Consider the following 23658-nt stretch of genomic DNA (forward strand, 5'->3'; position numbering starts at 1 on the left):
TTCTTTCTGTATTTCTATTTCTTCTTTCTGCTCTGCTCTTGCTTCTTTCTGCACCTCTCGTGCAACTTTCTGTATCCCTCTTGCCTCTTTCCGTACACCTCTTCCCTATTTCTCCACCTCCCTTGCTTCTTTCTGCACTTCTCTTGCTTCTTTCTGCATTCTCCTTGCCTCATTCTGCACCTATATTGCTTCTTTCTACACTTCTGTTGCCTCTTTCTGCACCTCTCTTGCTTCTTTCTGCACTTCTCTTGGCTCTTTCTACACCTCAGTTGCCTCTTTCTGCTATTTTTTGTCATTGTTTGCACCTCTCTTGCGTCTTTCTGCACCTCACTTGCCCCTTTCTGTACTTCCCTTGCTTTTTTCCACACTTCTGTTGCTTTTTTCAATACTTCTCTTCCTTTTTTCTACACCCCTCCTGCCTCTTTCTGTACCTCTCTTGCCTCTTTCTGCACCTCTCCAATCTTTTTCTGCACCCGCCTTGCCTCTTTTTGTACCTTTGTTGGTTATTTCTGCACTGCCCTTGCTTCTTTCTATACCTCACCTGCCTCTTTCTGCACTTCTCTTGCTTCTTTCTACACCTCAGTTGCTTCTTTCAGCAATTCTCTTGCCTCTTTCAGCACTTTTCTTCCTTCTTTCTGCATCCTCCTGTCACTTTCTGTACCTCTTGTGCTCCACTCCTACCCCCTTTTACACCCCTCTTGCCCTATTTTGCCCCTCTGTTGGTTCTTTCTGCACTTCTCTTGCTTTTTTCTACACCTCAGTTGCTTCTTTCAGCAATTCTCTTGCCTCTTTCAGCACTTTTCTTCCTTCTTTCTGCATCCTCCTGTCACTTTCTGTACCTCTTGTGCTCCACTCCTACCCCCTTTTACACCCCTCTTGCCCTATTTTGCCCCTCTGTTGGTTCTTTATGCACTGCTCTTGCTTCCTTCGGCACCTCACTTGCCTTTTTGCACTACTCTTGCTTCTTTCTATTCCTCTGTTGATTCTTTCAGCAATTCTCTTTCCTTTTTCTACACTCCTCTTCCTTCTTTCTGCACCCCTCTTGAATCTTTCTGTAACTCGTTTCCCTCTTTGTGCACCTATCCTACCTCTTTCTGTACCCCTCTTGCCTTTTTTTGTACCTCTATTGGGGCTTTCTGCATTGCTCTTGCTTATTTCTACTTCTCTGTTACCTCTTTCTGCACCTCTCTTGCATCTTTTGGCACCTCTGTTGCTTTTTTCTGTGCTTCTGTTGCCTCTTTCTGCACCTCTGACTTAGAGAAAGTTTAATCCCCCTGCCCTATTATGTACTAGGGCCTTACACGGGAGGTCATGGCAATCACAGGTATACCCCAACCCATAGTGTACTCTAGTGTATGTAGGTGTTTTCAGTGTATTCTAAGTATTTCAGCATAGCACTGGCTCCGGGCCTGGTTAGTCAGAGTCAGCTACCACCAGTACCAGTCAGCAAAACATTGGGTGCACAGAATGACTTTGCAACAAGGCCTCTTTCTGCACCTCTGTTGGTTCTTTCTATATATCTCTTGCTACTTTTTGCACCTTTCTTTGTCTTTCTGGACTTCGGGTGCCTCTTTCTGCATTTCTCTTGATTCTTTCTGTGCCTTTCTTCCTCGTTCTGCACATGTCGTACATATTTAGGCATAGTTATAAATGAGCATTTAAAAAACCTTTAAAATTCACTGAAAAATACATATTTTTCAGGGACATTATAGTTAGAAATTAGCTTTTAAAAAACCTTGGAAATTTAATGAAAAAACAACATGTTTCAGGGACGTTATTGTTAGAAATTAGCATTTGAAAAACCTTAGAAATTCACTGAAAAAAAACACAGGTTTCAGGGACGTTACAGTTAGTTGGCCTTTTTTACTCGTACAAAACCAGAGAAATGTTGCCCTTATAGTTAGTTGAGCTAACTATAACTCACAGCCCTGCAATGCACTGCTGATGACGTCATATATTACATCATTCATGACATGGTCAGTGACGACACCACTGATGACAGTCGCTAAGCCCCTGTCGTTTTGTTTAGGGCACTTCCTGACTTTTTATCACGTATACATTTAAAACTGAAGGTGCCCATGGAATTTCTTCTGGTGAAATATTACTCCCATTCCTAACCACCCCTCCCCCAGGTTGGATTCTGGCCTTGCCAAGCAGCTGTGATACGCTTGAGGGATGGCACTGCAGTCCATGGGTTCTTTTGTGTACATATTCCTGCACGCACCATACTTTAGTTGCCAGCCCTTGAATTGCCCCCTGTTGCTCCAAAGCAGCCCAACTTTCAGAATGTTGTTGTTGTTAATCTCGCTGCTTAGCTTTTGCAACAATACAAAACGTTGCTTTTCTCCCCTCACAACTGTCTTCACCTGGTTTGTAACTTTACTACTGTACACCGCTACCAGTACTTAAGGAGTTCAGGAAGAGTGGGAGCCAGTGACCTTGGTGCTGCTGTATTGCCCCCTATGTTCTGAAAGCTACCAGCATCTTGAGCTCAGAGGTTACCTCCTGCTGAATAAAGAAAAATTCCCTAAATAAAATGTAATCTTCAATTTGAAGAAGCAACGGAGGTGCAAAGAGAAGCAGCGGAGGTTCAGAAGAAAAAAGCAAGAGAGGTCCAGAAAAAAGGGAGGTGCTGAGAGTGGTAGAGATGTTCAGAAAGAGGCAAGAGTAGTGCTGAAAAAGGAAGAAAGGTGCACCAAGAAGCAAGAGAAATGCAGAAAGAATCAAGAGAGGCGCAGAAAGAAGTAAGAGTGTTTTGTTCACCATTGGTACCAATTTAACACCCACATTTAGCAATATGTAACAGGGGACCATTCCAGCTTTGCAAAGGGCCTTCCACCATGCTGAAACACTTGTTGCTGCATTTTTGGTACGTTTGAGCAGTTTGAGCTAGAAATAAGTTTTTTGTTCAAATCTGCAGACTATGCAGCAGATGATGGATTGTGTGGCAAATGTGGAAAATGTATAATTAGGCAAACATTTGTGGTGCTGAACAGTCACATAATTCTAGTGGCCCAGCCCATACCTTTGACTAAGTCCAGAAATGCTTCTCAGTGGTTCCTTCTTTTTTGTCTCATTGAGTTTATAGTTTAGGTTCTATGGAAACGAGGAAGACTAAACCTGACGTTAATACTCCACTACCGTACCACATAATTACTCTCCAAAACACATAATCCCACTCTACATAATTCCTACACACTAAATACCACATACTTTCTATCCACATAATTTCACTGCACAACATACCACATAATTGTAATACACTCCAAAAAACATTAGTAAAAAACATTTACATTTACAGCACCAATAGCTCTAACTCTAGAAAATGTGAGACCTATTACATTGCAAATGCTTTAACTAGTAGTCATGTATGCAGACTTCATCCTCCAACCAGTAGTTTGCCGGGAGGCACGTTTGCAGGGAGGTGGAGCAAGGGGGGAGTGGCCTCTGAAGACCTATCAGCAATCCCACTGTGTGGGACTTACTGGAGATAGCGGGAGGGGTAGTTGGGCCCCAAGAATATCCTTGGGGGCCAACTACCCCATCTATTATCTCCAGTAAGTCCTACACAGCAGTTTTGGTAAGTTCTCATAGCAGGCCACACCCCCTTTGCCCACCAGTCTGCAAATGTGCTCCCTGGCATGCTATTGGGTGTGGTTTAAATTCCTCTTCATTTGTGGGGTTCCTGAGGGGCCAACTAGCCTACCTGAGACTCCAGTAAGCCCCACACTGTGGGATTGCTGAGTGGTGGACACAGGCCATGCCCCCTATTTCCACCACTCTGCAAACACGTCTCTGGCACTCTCTCGGTTGGGGATGAAGTCCTCTTGCCTCCTGAGGGTCCGTGGGGGCCAACAAGCCCTCCTGTTACCTCTAGTAAGGCCCAAACAGGTAGATTGCTGAGAGTGGTCAGAGGCCATGCCCCTTTTACATCACTCTGCAAACGTGGCTCCTGGTGCACTGCTGCTTGGGGAATGAAGTACAGTTTAGACATGAGGTCATCAGGACACAAGGGGACCTCATCGCCCCACCATCAGAGGTGCGTTTACAGAGTGGTGTAAAAAGGAGCATGGCCTCCTTCCACCAAGCCAGCTGTGTAGGTCTTACTAGAGGTACCTGGTGGGCTAGTATGACGCAGCGGCGTTGTAAACCATGCACCACATTGGGCCTTATTTAAAACAAGACGCATCTAGGTTTCATATGGGTGTTCCGGCACAGGAAGTCCTCGTAAAAGTGACGCAGTCAAATCTACAAGATTTCACTGAGTTATTTTTACTTCCATGCTGCGTCAAAACTCTGCTTGAAGCAGGCATAAGGAGTGACGCAGCCTGTTAGGTATAGGGGGCCCAGGGAGCGGTGTCGCGCTTGCGACACAACTCCAGCAATGCGCCGCCCTTACCCCACTGGATTCGCCCTATCCTTGCGCCACGCTGCTCCACATTGTAAATACAACGTATTTGTTGTGGCGCAGGGAGAGAATTGCGTGTCGCTCGTAAATCTGCCCCAGAATATCCCACGGGAGGTAAAGGGTGTAAATACATCTTTTTTCACCTCCTTAACTTTTTATCTTCGGCTTCGATCTGCAAAAAAGCTGGAATGCTGGACTTTAGCTGTCTATGCCAAGCAATTGACACGTTTATTGCAAATCAGTCATTAGGGTCAAAGGTTTTACAGAAACAAAAATGCCTTGTCAATAAAAAGTGTGACTGAAACATGACTGAAAAATGAGATATGGTTAAATAAATTAACTAGTGCCTCATTCATGCATCTCTTTTTCTGAAGTCGTAAATCTTTAACACATATATACAGACATTCCCTCTTCCAAATCGATTTTTTTCTTTCTCTACTTTTATTTTTACTCAATATTTTTCTAAAATATTATTGATTAGTTTACATGAATTGGTAAAAATGTCTATACTATGTCATATTATTTGCACCTGTAAATCTTTTTTGTAATGTCATTTTCGTTATTTTTTTAAAAGTACCTAATCTTAAATGTGTCTGTATATGTCTATACAAAGACAAACAGGAAACGTCACATACGTTTATTTTTTTATTCCAAGTACCTATCTGCAAATTAGAGACTCAACATACAGTTAGTTACCTGTGATGTAATCAGTTCTGATGTTCTGCACTCTCGAACTACTGCCTATTGTGTAAAGGCAGCTTACCCTTTTAGGAACAATCTGAAGTTTCAGCTCTCGTGGAACGAATATTAGCTAGATTGCATATCAGCAGTTTAGGAGATCCCTAGGCATCAAGGCCCCTCACTGTTTTAAGCATAAACACACAGGGTAATGTATGGGACCAAAAGGTAAAAGTAGGGGGACGGACTGGTCACAGATTGTCAGTGTCCTTCTTACAGGAGGAATTCCATGAAATGTTAGGGCCTGTTCTGCACGATCTCTCTTTTCTACATCTAACATTAAAATGAGTCCAGCATATATTTGACATTCTTATAGATGTTCCCTTTTCGAACGTAAATCTTCTCAGAATTTACACCATGGGATTAGGGGAATGCGGAATATTTTGCTTAATTATATGAAATGCAGTCCATCATTTTGCTCTATATTTGAATCCAAAATGCATCCATCTGTCAAATTTTCATGCAAAGATACATTTAAACAAAGCACAACGAATAACAGCCGCTCATTTTCTGTTGTATAGGTGCTCGTGTGGTCAATTTTACAACGCATGGTGTTTTTTACTGTAAAGTTTTATAGCGAATGGCGCGTAATTACGCAAAGTGGTGTGATGGCATTATTTGAGGAATTTCACGCAATAAGTCCAACGAGAAATTCTCGGAATTATTATTTATTTAATAGCTTGTAAAAGCTCAGCTACCCCCAACGGGAGTGTCCCGGCGCTGTAGACATGCGACAACCAGAGAAGATCAGTGAGGGCTAAATCAGAGAGAAGATCCAGGTCTTAAGTTTCCTCCGAAACAAAGGCTCTGATGTAAGAAATCTGAGTTCCAGCAGAAGTTGATTCCAGAGTTTGGAGGTGGCCACCGCAAAAGCCCTGCCACCCGTACGTGCAAGACGGAATCGTGGGGCAAACATGAGGCGAAGGTGATTAGACCTAAGGTCCCGTGTCGCTTGTGTCATCTTAAGTCTGTGCCTCAAGTAGGCAGGGCCTCGTCCATTAAGAGCTCTGAAGGCAAGGACCAGGGCCTTGAACTGTATGCGGTATCTCACTGGTAGCCAGTGCAGTTTGGCCAAATAGGGTGAAATAGAGTGGCGATAGGGAATATTACAGATCAGCCTGGCCGCTGAGGTCTGCACTGTCTGAAGACGGTTAATGAGATACGCCGGGGCTCCAACATACATACTGTTTGCGTAGTCCAAATGGGACATTATGAGAGCATGGACTACCATCCTACGAGTGTCAAGGGGAAGGAAAGGGATGATTTTTTTAATCATTCGAAACTTTCCAAAGCAAGATGCCGAAACTTTATTAATTGGAGTTTTACAGGATAAAGCTGTATCAAATAGAAAACCCAAATTAAGGGCAGCTTGAACTGGTACCGGGGGGGGGTTAAGTTCAGACGGCCACCAAATATTAGCGGGAATAGGAGATTTGTGGTTAAAAAATAAGACCTCCGTCTTATCGGTATTCAATTTTAAATTGTTAGAGGCCATCCAAGAGGCGGTGTTCACCAGGCAATGGCGGAAATCAGCCAAGGAACTTTCAGAGTGGTCTTTAAAAGAGAACACAAGCTGAGTATCATCAGCGTAAAAGACCACTCTGACGCCCCAGGATTCAACCACTTTCGCCAACGGCAACAGGTACACATTAAATAAAAGGGGACTGAGTGCCGATCCCTGCGGAACCCCCATGTCAATGGCTTCTCCGTGGAGACAAATGGTCTGAGGAAAACCTGTTGAGTTCTATCTGCCAAGAAGGATTTCACCCAAGCCAGCGGGATCCCTCCTATGCCTATCTCCTGAAGGCGAACCAGCAGGATATCATGCGAGATGGTATCAAATGCTGCGGATAGGTCGAGGAGGACCAACATGGCCTCCTCTCCCCTATCCACACACTGGCGAATTGACTCAGGCACTTCTAGTAAAGCTGACTCTGTACTGAAGTCTGGCCTGAATCCTGACTGGGTATCTTGTAGCAACTGGTTAGATTCTAAGTATTCGGACAGTTGCTCCTGTACCGCCTTCTCCAAAACTTTTGCTGGCTTGGGGAGAAGTGAGATAGGCCTGTAGTTGCTGAAACATAGTGGGTCAGTGGAATTACGTGAATAATGTACGCCCATGCCTATGAATGTTTGTACACCTAAATTGTAGTACATGCTGATCTTCATGTAGTTAACTCCTACCGTATGACCTCCTACATAAAACGATTCTTTTTATCAACACTCCTATGTGTAAGATTCTTGAACTGTAGGTTTTGGGAGTGACCTTCACTTTACAATCAAGAAAAACTTAACAAAGGACTACTGCAAAAAAGGCATCTCAGTTGATCGTTTATTTAGTAACAGAGGCTGGGTGACACTGGATAAGCTATCTCTTGATGTGTCCATAAATTGAGACACATCACTTGGACATTTAGTTGACTGTTAATATACACTTGCTTTCATATAGCTAATATCACCAAACAGGCGCAATAATGCCATCACGACACCCACCATATCACGACACACTTTTGAGAGTATGACTGCCCCCACTAAGTGAGCTTCATTCATTCATGTATGTCAAGACAACTCAAACTTCTAGCTGCTGCGCAAGCATTTAATGATCTTATATGCAAATCCATAAAAGCAAAGGACATATTGGTGCCTCTAGTCTTATAAAATTATGGTGCGCCCTAAAAGCCCCTCTCAAAAAGGCTTTTATGGCACAAGGTATTGCTTTTTCACATGCAGTTTAATTTGCTGATGGCTAAAATATAATTTGATGTAGAGAAAGTGTCATTTTTACTATTGTTGAGTTATATGGGCAAAATGTAAAATGCCGTGTTTTCAGTGCTAATTACTATAAAGCTCACACTATATATAAAACAGAATAATTCAGTTAAGTGCACTGATTTAACACTGATGCAATATTTTCCTATGCCTTTTTCACGACATCAGTATTTCTATTCATTACTGGCTGCTTTCTGACAAAAAGGTACATTTGCAATGGTAATAAAACGTTTTCAAAATTATGCTAGCAATTGACCAGAATAGTTTTCAAGATTTAGCTTTTATTGCAGCTTTCTTAGGTAACCAGCATACAGCAGGAAACGCAATGAGCTTTGTGTTAAATAATTCCTCTAGTAAGCTGCTACGTTCACAGAAACAATATATAAAGTGATGGGTAAATGTTAAAGATACGACAATTCTTAAAAATAAATGACTAATAGTAGAATGCTAAGTAATGTGCGTGGACCTATACTTAAGAATAAGCAATTCTAAACTTAATCTGCTTGTGAAAGAGAAATAGTGTGCTTGAAAAGGAATAAGAAATGCAATTTGCAAGTTTTTGTTTAGCTTATTCATCTTTTTTGGTACTCATTATGTGATAGATGTAATTCATTTTTAAATAATGATTGGTTCATTTATAAGTTGATTAATTAAATAGTAGAGAGTCCAAGCTATTTGAACTAGAAACACATTTTGCTCCTCAGGGAAAAAATCACTTACTCATCCCTGTAGACTGTTCATGGTTGAGAAAACAGATTTTCACATGTATTGGCAGAAAATGAGTTACTCAATGAACATACCCTTAACAGGTCTAAACACACTTCTCATTGAATCTCTGCTCGGCCAAAGGTAGCAGGCTCACAAGCAGCTTAATGCCATAGAACATTAAATGTGAACTTTAAGGAGATCCGGAAATTTTGAGGTCAGGAAAATAAAACAACTAAATCCTCAAATCAGGTTAGAAAAAAGAGAATAGTGAAATGAGCAAAGCGAGGAGAAACGTACGAAGGGGAACCAAACATTAACTTTTAAAGTTTTAAGCCAAAAGCACCTAGACAAAACTAAAGTGCCAATATCAAGCATCAATTTGCAGTTGACCTGTGTTTTATTTATGACTGACTAAGATCGGTTTAGAGGTTGAGTGGTCACACCAGTTAACGTGTTTACCTTTGGGCGTATTCCGTTTTTTAGGTATCAAAGTCTTCCAGTGGGGCAAAGTCCAAGGCTGAAGTGTCTGAGACTTCCTCACATTATAAAGCTCCAGCTGCACATCAGACACAATAGAAGCTTAAGAGGGAAAAAGGAGAACAATGGGGTATTCTAAGTCAATGCAAAACAACAAAAAACCCACTTTCCTGTCACCCCAAATACATAGGCACACTCTGCCTTAAGGTTCCCTTGTCTACTTCAAAACTAAAGGCCTGTCCCCATATCATGAGTATCAGTATGGGGCTGAGACTGCATGAAAGAACAGGTGAAGGGTCAGATACTGGCAACCATTTGTATCATACACAGATAATCGACACGAGCCTGCCATAGTTCTATTGACTGGCTAGTATCTCATCAACACATTCTTACATATGCAGAAAGACAGCCACAACACCAAAATCTACTTTGGAAAGAGGCCCACAAATTGTGTTCGCAAAAACCAATACACTGGTGCCTAAAAAAAGGAAAGATCCTCTATGAAATGAGAGTTCTCTCTTCACCCTCTGAGTCAAAGATGAACCACAACAATGTTAAAAATGTTTACGAAGTACCCAAAAAACGCATTTCATTGGATGGATCTTCGATCATTGAATATGGTCAGACCACAGATTAACGGACAGAAGGCATGTTTCATCTCCAAAGGAATTTAGGGTAAAAGGACCAGGATGTCACTCAGCAGTACACTGCACCACATCACCACCAGTGGAAGGCCTACCAGTGGTCAAGAAATTTCAAGCAATGACTGTTTTTCAAGTACACTCAACCCCATGCAGTGTGGTCTTGCACTAGCTGACGTAGAACGTTTCTCCTGAGACATCCTGGGTGCATGGTGCTATGCTGACCCGCACCCCTAGAGTCACTAGTGATGGCCAATGCCCAGGAGATGAATCAAGCTGCTTTGAACATATTCATGCTCAACTCAGTATCCTTTCTCCAGATTGAATATCGCACCGTGGGGGTATCCAGTTCAGCATCTCTGCCATCCATTGCATTGGGCTCTCTGGGAAGTTTCTGCCAGTGAAAATGGCAGTGATGGAAAAAAGGAAGCCAAGTCAGCACACAAGAACTCCATTAGTAATTGAGAAGCCATTTACGCGGTATACTTGGGCTTTTGAGTAGCACTTATGGTCTCAAGAGTCAGGTGCCTCACACATGCAGGTTTAGCATCTCGTGGAACAAATATTGCACACCGAGGGTGCGTAAAAAGAAACAAAAGTAAAAAGCTTAATTTAGGACAACATCAAAGCATGCCCATAGGCCAACAGAGTGCCAAGGATCATGTGGAATGTGTAAAAAATGTATCAGATCTAAGTGGTGCCTCAGGAATAGCATGGGAAATGTTGTGTCTGAGGAAGGGCATGGACTCCACAAGTGATTTAAATTGGCAATTCTTACTACCAGGAGAGCAGTGGCCAACACAGGAGCCCAATCTTCAATTGGTTGGCCATCCTAAGTCTCCCATGGTAGTAGGAAAAGAGCCGCTCAGGAGAGTCTCTATGTATTTTCATGCAGTCCATGAGCTAAGACAGTTTGTCCTTTGGTTTTTTTTGTTCAGAAACATTTGTTCCAAGATACTGTGGCTGCTTCGTAGCTCAACTAAATGTAGAGGGAAGACTCATACACTGATCACTATGGAAAATATAAATCTTCATTACAAGTAACAATACTGATCGTAAATTATCGGCACGTATTAATAAATGCTAATGAAAGGTGGTGTTGTAATGCAAGATTTTCAGAATTGATTGTATTGTGATATTGTCCTAATAATTCTGCTGTTGACTATGCTGGTGATACCCTGATAAACCAATAGTCTGCACTTCTATTAACGTCACCCATCATATTGTCATAAGGGCAAGTTAGGTGGAAGGCCTTGGGGTTTTAGGGTTACAGACTAGCTGATGTGGACATTGTTAGACATGCCTCCAGTGCAGTGTACATTGAAGATTTATACCAAATGCGCGGGCCCTTTCTTCAGTGTGTACCATGTGTTTGGAGGGGCACTTGCTTCCAATTTAGGGCTTCAGCAGTATGAGGGTCCTAGGACACCGGTGATGAGAGATGCCAGGTGATACAATAGAGGCTCAATACTACCTGTTGGCCCAGGGACCCTCTAAACTGGATTTCTGACAGGCATCTAATTTTATCAGTGTTATCAAACCCAACCTGCTGTTGAAACCTCAACCCTGACAGTGGCCATTAATGCCCGATTTGGCTACTGTTGAAAGAGTCAGACTAATGAGTCCTAGGCGTAGTGTAGGCCTGATGAAAAGCATAACAGGATCTGCAGTGTGTGCATCCATTCTCTGCAGCAGTTGGATGGCAGAAGGGCATTGTCTCTTCTCCTCTCTTTCGTTTGCTATCAGTGACTGTTGTATAGCTCCTATATATCCTTATATCGTGTTAAGTTAGCATAGGTACATTTCGGATTTAAACGCCATTTTTCCTTTCTTGCAACTTCTGCACACGACCCTTAATTGTTGACTTAGCTTTCAACCTAGTGGTTTGCCGTGGTGTATGTGAGAATAATATGTTATTGCTCTGATATCAGTTTTGTTTAATAAACCATGTCTGCACGGAGAGTGCTGAAGTTTCAGGAGCAACACGATATGGAATTGTTATGAGGTCTGATCTCCACGCCTTCATAGTCATAACACAAGTGCAGCCTTTGCCAACTTGGGCTTGAGGCGGGATTGATATTGCTTTGCACGAGAATTGTTAACACACTTGATGCGGTGCACATGCAGAGAGAGCTGGTGTATGCTGATGTGATTCCTTCATGCTAGGACACTAAGGTATGGGCCCGCCCTAAAACAACCCAAAGAGACCTTCTTAGATAATAATATAATATATGTGTTAGGGAGGGTGAGATATAAGTGTTGTTAACTCTTATTCATTACAGCATGTTAACATGCTGTCACCATTCGCTTTTTATGTCTTAGTAACTATGCTGATAATTTTGCTACTGATAATAAGTATACTTGTATTATCAAAGATACTGCGCCTGAGAAGACGGCATTAGTAAATAAACATTTCAAATGCACATGTGTCTTCTTTACTCCATGTTCTGGTTTGTAATGATAATATAACGAAAGAGTGTTCATGAGTCCCACGTACCCTGAGGTACTGTAAGTTCATGTTCTGGTTTGTCTAAACATTGGGTGTTTGATATGTCCAATGAGACACTGTAGCTAGCTCGGTAAGGGGTGAGTTGGTTGCTAAGGTAAGTTTTGGGACACCCTAATTTGCCGAGGTTCCACTCCTCTGTGCACAGTTCTGTGTGAGTACAGAAACCCTGCAACATGGCGCCCAACGGTTTCGGTGGTCTTATATCATGACACTCGAGTAGTTTATCGTTCATGCCTTAACCCCTTCACGTCCGTTTCCGGAAAACGGGGTGTCGGTGAAACCTACCTATTTTTTGAAATAGGTCTTTATTCAAGCTTGATTCTTTCTTAAACGGTTTCTTTGAATTACTACCCAGTTGTGCTACAAAGTATTCTTTGTGTTTTCTTATTTCCAATTCTGTAATGGCGGCAGCGGTGGCTATTGCGCAGCATAGTCGCGTAGCGGTACGCAACCATCTTCAGACGTACCAAGTCCCAGTAGATGGGATGGCTGTGATTTTCGTGGTATGTGCAGATCCGGCGTTTCCTTACGAGTTGTTTTACTCTTGGGTTACGTTTCCGGCTGTGGACGCTAATTCTGGTTTGTTCCACTCCTACACCGCCTCGGATGTCCCGGCTGAATATACGCCGTACAGGGCATTGGAAATACCTATTGATCATTGGCAGCATCGAGTTTGGTTTGATGGCGCCCTCCCCCACTCTATGTCCCCTGCGAGGTTAGGCCCACTCTCAATTCCAGGTACTAATTGGCCTGCGTTGGGTGGCTTTACCCCGCACCCGAATCACGGGGCTTGCACCCTGGCAGAAATTCGCAGGCTGCATGTAGTTTCCATTTCCGTGATTCGTGCTTTAGTGCAATACATCGGTCGACATCTTCCTGGTGGTCCCCAGGGGGGTGCGGCCGCTCCCCTGGAACGAGGCGGAATGCGTCTCAATCCAGTGATGGTAAATTCGGTTTTTGGTGCGCGTCCGGTTGACAACGATGACTTCCCATTCTGGCTAGCAGAGAAGTTTGATCAACTGGAGGCGGTTTTTCCGAATTCTACTCCTGCTGATAAACATAGAATGTTGACGATTACTCTACCGAAGGATATTACTCCTGAACTTGCTGACTGTGACAGCTGGGGAAAAACATTTGCGGCAGTTTATACAAGGTGTTTCGGCACCCCGTCTATGACTGCCCTGCCTGAAATCGTTAGACGTGTTCAGAATGATCACGGTCCAGAGGCAGCGGTTGAATTGGGTATGCGCCTGTGTGGTTCTTTTGAGATTGTAAGTGATCTCATTCTCTCCAATGTTAAAGGAGATGCAGTTAACTTTCAGGTGTCGAATGCTTTGGCTGCTCTGCCCGATGCCGACAAACCCCGCCAGTTAGCAAAAATTGTGGTGGCCGCTTATAAAACGATTGGCCGCACAAGTAGGGGTCTGAAATATTTTCCAGTGAAGGAGAAAAAACAACCACAGGGACAATCTGCAGTGACAGATGCCCAGCCCAAGTCCAAGAAACAAAATTGGCCTAAAAAACAGACACAGGGGAAGCAGACAACGCAGACTCAGGGTACTTTTCCTGCAATACAAGCTCCTGCGCCACCCGAAAAAGTTTATGATTTGCGCGATCGCGCGATGATTAAATCGCCTGATCGTTTTCAGGGTTCTGATCAACGCTCTCCTCGTTCCTTTCAGGACACATCGGCCCCGAAGACCGGTGGAGGAGGAGGGGGTGGACGTGGACGTGGTGGCCAACAAGGACGTGGCCAGTCCCGCCAGACGGACGGCGCAGTGAAGCAGGAGGATTCTACGCCTAGGCGTCCGCAGTTTGCGAAAAAGAAAGTCGCAGCCTTAACAGCGCATCGATATGCCACAGATAGTGAGAACGCGGCTTCGGAATCTGACGTGGGCTCTGACCTTGCTGGACAGCGCGGCGGAGATAACCATAGTCAGAGAGGCGCTGCGTCCACTACTGAGGGTGACAGCGACTGATGTCTACGTTGTGATAGAAACGGCGGATACGAGACTTGCTCCCCCTGAAAGACTATATGAAATTGTCCTGTTAATTGAAGGTGACATACAGCGTACCGTTAAAGGTGTATTTTGGGAGAATCTGTCTTCTACATATGATATTTTACTTTCGGAGGCTGACTGGCCCCCACCTTTTGTGCTCGCGGCGCCGCGAGGGGAGGAGGTAATCCTACCCAGTTTCGCGAACACTGTCTCGAAAGAGCATGCGCAGCATTTTGCAGAAGAGTGGGCTCGGGCTCTCGCGCCGGCTCTGTACCGTAACCAATGTGGTTGGGATAAATTGTCGCCTTGCCACGAAATTCCGTTGCGGTCTCAGCCGCAGCCTCAACCTCAATATCCCATTCGGCGTGAAGCAAAATCTTCCGTCGCGGAAATCCTTGAACAATTGGAATATCAGGGAGTTATTGAAACGTGTGTGTCACCGATGAATAATCCCCTTTTTACTGTGAATAAACCTGACGGATCATATCGTTTGGTTTTGGATTACCGGCATTTAAACTCGCATTGCCGTAACTGTGCAGTACAGAATACCCACGGCTCTGCCCTAGTGGATAGTCTCGTGCGTAAGCGTTTCAAGACAACGCTTGACATATCCAATGGTTTTTATGCCCACAGATTGGACAGCTTTAGCTCCCAATGGACCAGTTTTACATGCGCTGGAGTCCAAAAGCAATTCCGGCGTCTTCCAATGGGCTACAAGAATAGTCCTGGTGTATTTACCGCTCGAATTGTCTCTATTCTGGAGGCACTCGACCCTGATGCTTTTTCGTATGTGGATGACATATATCTCACAGACGACGATATTTGGGAGCATCTGTGTCGAGTAAATTCTCTTGTTTGCAACTTCGCAGACATGGGTTACAAATTCAACTTTGCAAAATCGCACATTGCTGAACACACAGTGTTGTTTTTGGGCTATGAGCTCAACAATGAAGGTAGAGGTTTGGCTCCTCACTTCTTGGAGAAGTGCGCACATTTGCGCGCACCAACAACTCTGAAAAAATTACAATCCTTACTGGGCTTTTTGAATTTCGGCAGAACTTACATTCCGGAATATGCCCAGCGTATCAAGCCTTTGTATGCTTTGATACAACCAACTTTCTCAAAATCTTGCTGGCTGCCTGAGCATTCAGCCATTTTGCAATCCTTGCAGGCTGATCTGCTCGCTTCTAAATATTTACTGACTCGTGATAACCACACCAACCTGGTCATAAGAATAATTCCTGGGACGGTGGGTTTCACTTACCTCACTTTTAATGAAGGTGACACAGTACCTATTGCTTACAAGTCACACTTGTACACCTCGGCTGAGATGCGGTTTCCCACCATAGAAAAGGTTTTAACTGCTGTACAGATGGCTATTCTAAAGGAACGTGCTCTGTCACAGGGGAAACGCATGCTAGTGGTAACACCCTGTCCTCATTTGGAGGCAGTCACGAAAGCGAGTGTACCAAATTCAAAAGCTTTGCACCCTCGGTGGATTCAGTGGGCTGCGTCATTGTCATCCTCGGATGTCATGTTTATTTTTGACGCTTCCTTACGGTCGCAGGAGTACTTGCAGTATGAATTCGTTCATCCTGCTCCTCTGGCGATGCGACCTTTGGAGGACTTCCATTGCATCATTTACACTGATGGGTCGGCGCAGGTTGCGCATGGCTCTAAACATGCCTACGTTTCCGCATGCGCCATTGTGGTCGGTGCTATGTTGAATGATGAGTTCATTTCCAGGGAGGTACACACGTTGCCCCTGGGCGATTGCACCGCACAATTGGCAGAGCTTCGTGCTCTCTTACTAGCTTTGGAGTACGCAGATCCAAGTGTTACTACTCTAATTGTAAGTGATTCTTACTACTGTGTCCAGTCTTACAATGAAAACTTGTTCTTTTGGATTCAAAATGATTTTCATGATTCCAAGGGTAGCACAATAAAACATAAAAAGATCTGGGTTCGAGTGGCAGAGCTTAAGGCTATGTTGCCACTCGTTTATGTGATTCATACTCTCGGTCATCAGCGCGTGGGAGTTCACGCTGTTGGCAACTCGCTTGCTGATGAAGCAGCGAAATCAGCAGTATCTACATACTTAGTTGCAGCAGTTACTAGGTCTAAAACCAAGATTGATAGCGACATCTTGGCAGCGATTGCTGCCTCTGAGAAGGGAAGTAAACATCCTTCGGGATTCCCTTCGAAGTATAAATACCACTTAAGTCCCGAAAAGGTTCCTTTTGTGACAATTCCTGATGTTGGGGAACGGCTGATTCCCAACTCTGATCGCAGAACAGACTTGATTACAGCGGCTCATGAAGGTGTGGCGTCTGCGCATGCGGGCGTCTCAGCCACTGTAACGCAACTACAACAACGTTTCTGGTGGCGGGGACTGTACAAACAGACGCGTGATTATGTCCTTCTTTGTGACATATGCCAGCAGATTAAACCTTCAACTGCTACGCGTCCGCCTCAGACTCAGTTGTACATTTCTAATAAACCACTAGGCTGTGTTTATTTAGATCACTGCGGTCCATTTTCATCTGATACTGCGTATAAATACATCTTAGTAGCAGTTGACTCATGCACACGCTTTGTGTGGTTATGGCCACATCGCAGCGCTGATTCCCGGACTGTCATCAGAGATTTGCGTATCTTTATAGGGATTTTTGCCTGTGGTACCTTCCATTCGGATCAGGGTCCGGCTTTCGCCTCTAAGGCGTATAAGGATGCCATGACTTCGATGGGGGTCCAAGTCAAGTTTTCGTCACCCTACAGACCCGAGGGTAATAGTGTAGTTGAACGAATGAACCGTGATTTAAAGCAATCTTTGACAGCCCGAGTTATAGGCACTGGCAGAAATTGGCTGGCTCACCTCTATGGCGTGCAGCGTGCTCTTAATAATCTCCCTAGAAGGTCTCTGGGTGGGCGGACCCCATACGAATTGCTCTTTGGCATCAAGATGTTCGTCCCTGACCTTGACGGTCTAGACTCGGTGGTTCGCGCCACTTCCTTTGACGCAGATGAACATTGCAATGTTTTACAGAATCTACAAAAGACGAGAGACACTCTTGCAAAGGAACATTTGCCCTCCACATCGGATGATGCGTTGCAGATCCCGGTAGTTGGCTGGCTACCCCAAGTTGGAGAACTGGTTCGAGAGAAGATCGACAACAAGAAAGAGTTTGGTCCCTCCTATCGAGCTCCGGTCCCAGTGCTTGGAGTGAAGGGCACAAGAACAGTCATTTTACCACCACTTCCAGGTCGTAAGGAAAACAGGTTTATTTCTATTGACAATGTCAAGATACACAGAGTGGCCGATTCTTCTTAGCATGACACCGGCTGTTTCCTGTCCTTCCATTGTGAGAAATTCAATTATGCCCACTGCTTCTAATAATGAACCTGAGGTGGCCATCGATTTACCTGCTGTTTCCACTCCATTATTGACTACTTTACCAGGAACTAACCTTGATGAGACAGACTATACATACCCCACTGATTTGTCCATGCCTGACCTGCAAGCTCGTTTAGCCACGGAATCCAGGTTTTCATTTGACTCTGCTTCCCTTGCCTCGAAAAAACCCTCTAAAATTGCATTATATGCTAGCCTGTTTAAAAAACATTTTTTGATACCTCCTTGGATATACATTTGGCTGGTCCTTTTTTCAGTTTACCTTTTTATGTCAATTGGTTTTGTGTTTTATTTTTTTCGGATTATGAATGGACACTATGTCGAGGAGAGAACTTGCATTACTCATTTGAATGGAACTTTGGCCCCACTTTCCTCTTCACATTCTACACACAGATTAAAAAGAGACTTGACTTTGGTTAACATCACAGCGTGGCCTGTTCTGGATGGAATCGCGTGGGATGCAGTTCGTTTTCAGATTCATGGTCCAACGGAAGTCGTTAATGTCCCTAATGTACTAAGAGTTAATATGGGGGATGTGGTGAAACAAAACATTCGTTCTGATGATTGGGATGTTAATGCTGTGGAAAGTTTGTTTTCTGATTTGAAATATTATGCTGCTTTTGATGCTGAGGATTTATATTTAGAATCTGCTAATTATGGTGAATTGTTCTGTTACCAACATTATGGCAATCACTTCTTACACAAGACATCTTCCCGAAGGGATGCGGTTAATTTTACTCAGTGGGAACATTGCCCAGCACCAACACAAGGGAGTTCAGAAACGTTTCTTAAAAAGTATACTTATTTCACTGACTTTAATCAGTCCAATCCGGAGTCCTTTTATTTTAAATTTCACAAACAGCCACTGTCCAAGGTTCGACTTACAAATACAAAATTGTTATATTCAAAGGCCTTCCTGGATCAATTAGTTACTGGAGGGTATGAGTTATGGAAGGATACCATAGACCTTAAATCAGTTTGGGGCTCAAGGGCCTGGCAGGTACAAGGCACTGAGGCTTTGCACCGTGCATGTCTCATCCCAAATCATATGTGGTTTTTAAATGAAACCATTTCCCAGACCACGTGCTTTGGATTGGCTACATCTAAAAGGTTAAACACCCCGTCTTTCCCGGAGTTGGAGGAATATGAGAATTGGAGTAATTTTACTAAATTGTCCATTAGAGTTATACAGGCTCTGCTTCTGAATTCCTCCTTTAACATTTCCAGTATGAATCCCAAGGGTTGGCTGCTTTGGCACCGTAGTGCTGATTCTTGCCAAAAAAGATTTTTAAATATAACTGACGGGTTTAAGACTGTTAGATCTGATCCCCGTTTTGATTTGAGTCATACTGTCACCTCTTACTCTGTTGGCAAGTTGTGTCAAGCTTGGCTGAAACATTCAACTTTACCTGCGGTTAAGTATCACCTTTCCAAACTGAATGCAGACGTGGATTTGAATGATTTCATTAAGGGCCCAGCTAGTGGCAGGTCGAAAAGGTGGTTATATGGTGTTTACAATGAAATTTGGAAACTCTCACAGATTGAGGCTGCTTCACGCCTTAGGGCTATTGATCAGGCAAATCTTGAGAAAGTGCTTGCAGTGGTTGACAATAGCATTAACGTGCTTTCCTCTAGAATTTACACATTAGATAATATTGTGTCGTCTGTTGTTGATATTGTGCATGATGAAGTGTCTGTATTATACCATGGTCAAAATCAATTACGTTCAATCATGCAGTTTGCATGGACACTACAGACTCTAAAAATGGGTAAAGTTCCTTGGGGATACATGAACGTTTCCTCTTTATTTGCACCATTTAATTTGACAGACAAACAACGCTTGCTTTCAATGCGTGATGCTTCCTTTTCTATGCTCCATATTGAAAGATTGGAATCTTTACCTTTTTCTGTGGCAGAGACCACTGCTGCTACGTGGCTTATCCACGGTTTAATAACGCTGCCTTTTGCTTTATATAAGTTTTCAAATTGTATGAAATATGTGCCAATAGGTCGTTTTGAACCCTTAGGTAGCGGTTTTCTTCATGAGGTCTGGTCACTCCCATACACATACAGATGTTTCAAGGATGAACAAGAGGTTTATCTAACAGGGGATGAGTGTACTGAGACGCCAGATCATTCTTTAATGTGCAGACACATACAGTTACACGGTTCATGTAACAAGGACCGACCGAATATGGCTTGCGTTTTACAGGGCACGCCAGTTCCTGCTATCATCCCCACGTTTAAATTGTTAGAGAATGGTAGTTATTTAATGCTCAATAATGAAAACTGCTGTGGTTTAATTAAAGGTATAGCTTTCATAGTAACGGTTAGTGAGCGAGTTATTTGCTGCAGAAATGTTCTTTATCCTCCCACACGTGAACATAGGGAGTCTTCCATTTGGCCACAGATACCGACCTTGGGAGCAGAATTCAGCGGCATGGCTAGAATAAGAGCTCTATTGTCCCAGAAAGAGGTGGCCTTGAGCTCGGCCCGTGAAACTTTCGTGCTTCACATTGCTAACACCCGCACGGAGGTTCAGGCTCTTTTAAACACTGATTTGCCCTTGCATTTCGGAGCCATGGTCCGTTCTATCTTTAACGCATCCTCCACAACGGGCCTAGCACATTTTTTTAAAGTTGTTAGCGGTGGTCTCGTGACTTCCTTTGAGAAGATTTTTGGAGTCATCCCTGCTTTCTTCCATTCTATTTTTTCATCCTTGTTTGGAGGGTTCCCGTTTTTGCTTGCATTAGCGGCTGGCGCATTGGTGGTTTTCTGCCTTTTTAAATATGGATGCCCTTCCTGTGCAAGACCACGCACAGTTACTACTGACGCGGTTTCGCAACCGCATGCTTGATTATTATGGCACACTGCCGTTGGCGACTCTAAGCACGGCGTTTGGATTATCTTTTCGGTTCTCCTATTTCACCTGTGTCCAGCCTGTATTTCACTGCCTGACCTGTGATTTCCTTTGGGCCATTGATTTGTGTCTCTGCGGACCAATATCTTCTGACGTCGATTTTGATCAACTGATGAGTCCTATCATTGCTCACGAGTTGGTTTGTTCTGACGAAAGGATTATGGCCTTGGCGGTGGCACATGGACTAATGGGTCCCTGGGATGTGTTGTCGGCAGCGCAAAATTTCTTGGAACGGAGTTTTCTTGACAACCCACCGAGCTGTCCTCTGATGGTTATAGAGGATGCGGTGCTGGAAGATCACGTATGTTCCTTTCATCTTTTAAATTGGATGGCTGAACTGTTTTCGGATGAGGACAGTGACTTCCTCCTGGAGGCTGTTGCAGCTTACTTTTCATATACAGTCTTATCATAGACACTGCCTCAAATTGACATGCTGATTGATAGCATTTCCTTGTTTTATTGACTTTTGGTCAAGACATTTTATTTTTTGCTTGCCTATTGGCTTGAGCCACATTATATTTGTGGGCTATTTTTTGGCATTAATTTTTATAATTGAATTTTTATTCATGCTCGTTTATACATGGATTCTGCTCTCATGTGATGGCACTTCTGTTACCTTATTTAGTCCGTTCTCGGATCATGGGGGGGTGTTGTATAGCTCCTATATATCCTTATATCGTGTTAAGTTAGCATAGGTACATTTCGGATTTAAACGCCATTTTTCCTTTCTTGCAACTTCTGCACACGACCCTTAATTGTTGACTTAGCTTTCAACCTAGTGGTTTGCCGTGGTGTATGTGAGAATAATATGTTATTGCTCTGATATCAGTTTTGTTTAATAAACCATGTCTGCACGGAGAGTGCTGAAGTTTCAGGAGCAACACGATATGGAATTGTTATGAGGTCTGATCTCCACGCCTTCATAGTCATAACACAAGTGCAGCCTTTGCCAACTTGGGCTTGAGGCGGGATTGATATTGCTTTGCACGAGAATTGTTAACACACTTGATGCGGTGCACATGCAGAGAGAGCTGGTGTATGCTGATGTGATTCCTTCATGCTAGGACACTAAGGTATGGGCCCGCCCTAAAACAACCCAAAGAGACCTTCTTAGATAATAATATAATATATGTGTTAGGGAGGGTGAGATATAAGTGTTGTTAACTCTTATTCATTACAGCATGTTAACATGCTGTCACCATTCGCTTTTTATGTCTTAGTAACTATGCTGATAATTTTGCTACTGATAATAAGTATACTTGTATTATCAAAGATACTGCGCCTGAGAAGACGGCATTAGTAAATAAACATTTCAAATGCACATGTGTCTTCTTTACTCCATGTTCTGGTTTGTAATGATAATATAACGAAAGAGTGTTCATGAGTCCCACGTACCCTGAGGTACTGTAAGTTCATGTTCTGGTTTGTCTAAACATTGGGTGTTTGATATGTCCAATGAGACACTGTAGCTAGCTCGGTAAGGGGTGAGTTGGTTGCTAAGGTAAGTTTTGGGACACCCTAATTTGCCGAGGTTCCACTCCTCTGTGCACAGTTCTGTGTGAGTACAGAAACCCTGCAACATGACATTGCAGCTTGCTTGAGCGACTGACTTCGAATAGACAGGAAACTACTGGGCATTGCTGTCGTGTTGTGCAGCCCTTGGTGGTTTTTGGAGGTGGCGGGGGACTTCCATGGGGAAAAAAGGTGGGCGGTGTTTCCTACAGAAGATCTCAGTACTTCAAGTAGTAAGAGGGCCATCATGGCCATTTGCTCATGCCCCCACCTTACCTGCAGTTGAAAATTGGCAGGGGAAGTTTGTTTAGCAGGAGACCCTGTGTGGTTCACCAACTTCCACAAAACTCTAGACCAATCCCTGACAGGAGAGAGATTGGTGAATCAGACTTTCAATCTCCAGCTCCCTTGTTTTGTCATTACTGAGATGAGATATTATGTCAGTCTTGTGCAGTAACAAAAACAACCAATTCTGTTTTTCTGTTACTTGATTGTGACTCGGTTAATTCTGTTGAGAAGGGGCTTGTCCTTCTCTTCTATACTTGGTTACTTCTACTCCTTCCCTACTTAGAGTTGATATCTGCGTATGGATTATTTGGACTGAAATCTATCAGTCTGATAAACTAACAAATTTGGCCAATTCTAAAATGAGCCACATTCCCCTCCAGGAGAATCTTGATAAATTAATCATTGACAAGATTTCACAAGGGAGGCCATATTGGGCATTGAGACGTCTGCTGCTACATCGGCCAACACCATCTCCTACGCAGTCCATCTCCAGATCATCCAATCTATCGACACTGAAGCAGAGGATCTGGGAATAGGACTGGAAGTACATTTTCTTGTGCAGGACCTTTGCAATACAGTAGGCCGGGTAAAGGAGGCTGAAATTCACATCTTGAAGATGCCGTCAAACAGTGGTGACTTTTTTGGCATGAGGAACATGGCGGCAGGCTGACGCCGGTCGCAGGAGCTCAGCGAGGCGGCGCAGCACACATATGCAGAAACGGCAGGGAAATGATTTAATAACGTCCCGTTAGACCTCCTTAACCTACCCGGTAAGAATGCGATGCGTTGTATTTTTCTTCAGCGCGATACGGAGATTAAGTGTTTTTCTCCTTTTTCTTTCTCTTTTGGTTTCTGGCTCCCATGCTTTAAGGCGCTCTACGGCAGGAGGTACTAGGACCCAGTAAAGTAAAGGCGGATGGGCAGAGAGGTGGAGCAAGCTGTGCAGGCGGCCGGCTCCATAGCGTTTGTGCGATTTGGAGAGTGTCGGAGCAGGCTTTGGAGTCGGGCCCGGGCTGCTCTTGCGAACACCCGGTTCCGTGGGCCGGTGTGCAGGGATCATCCACAACAAACAGGAGGGGCACTCCCATTGTGTCTTCTGGTATTACAGCGTCCCACTTCACCACATTTGAACCCGGTAAGGTGGTCCCGAGCGAGGGGGGGAGCTGAAACTGGATTGCATGGATCTGGATTCCACTGTAGCCCATTTAGTTATTCCCTCAAGTAGTGGGGGGGAAGTAAGGGCAGCGTCTGTTGTGCAGAGTCACTCAGAGGGGAC

This window comes from Lissotriton helveticus, chromosome 2_2, assembly GCF_964261635.1.
Source record: "Lissotriton helveticus chromosome 2_2, aLisHel1.1, whole genome shotgun sequence".
NCBI classification, from domain to species: domain Eukaryota; kingdom Metazoa; phylum Chordata; class Amphibia; order Caudata; family Salamandridae; genus Lissotriton; species Lissotriton helveticus.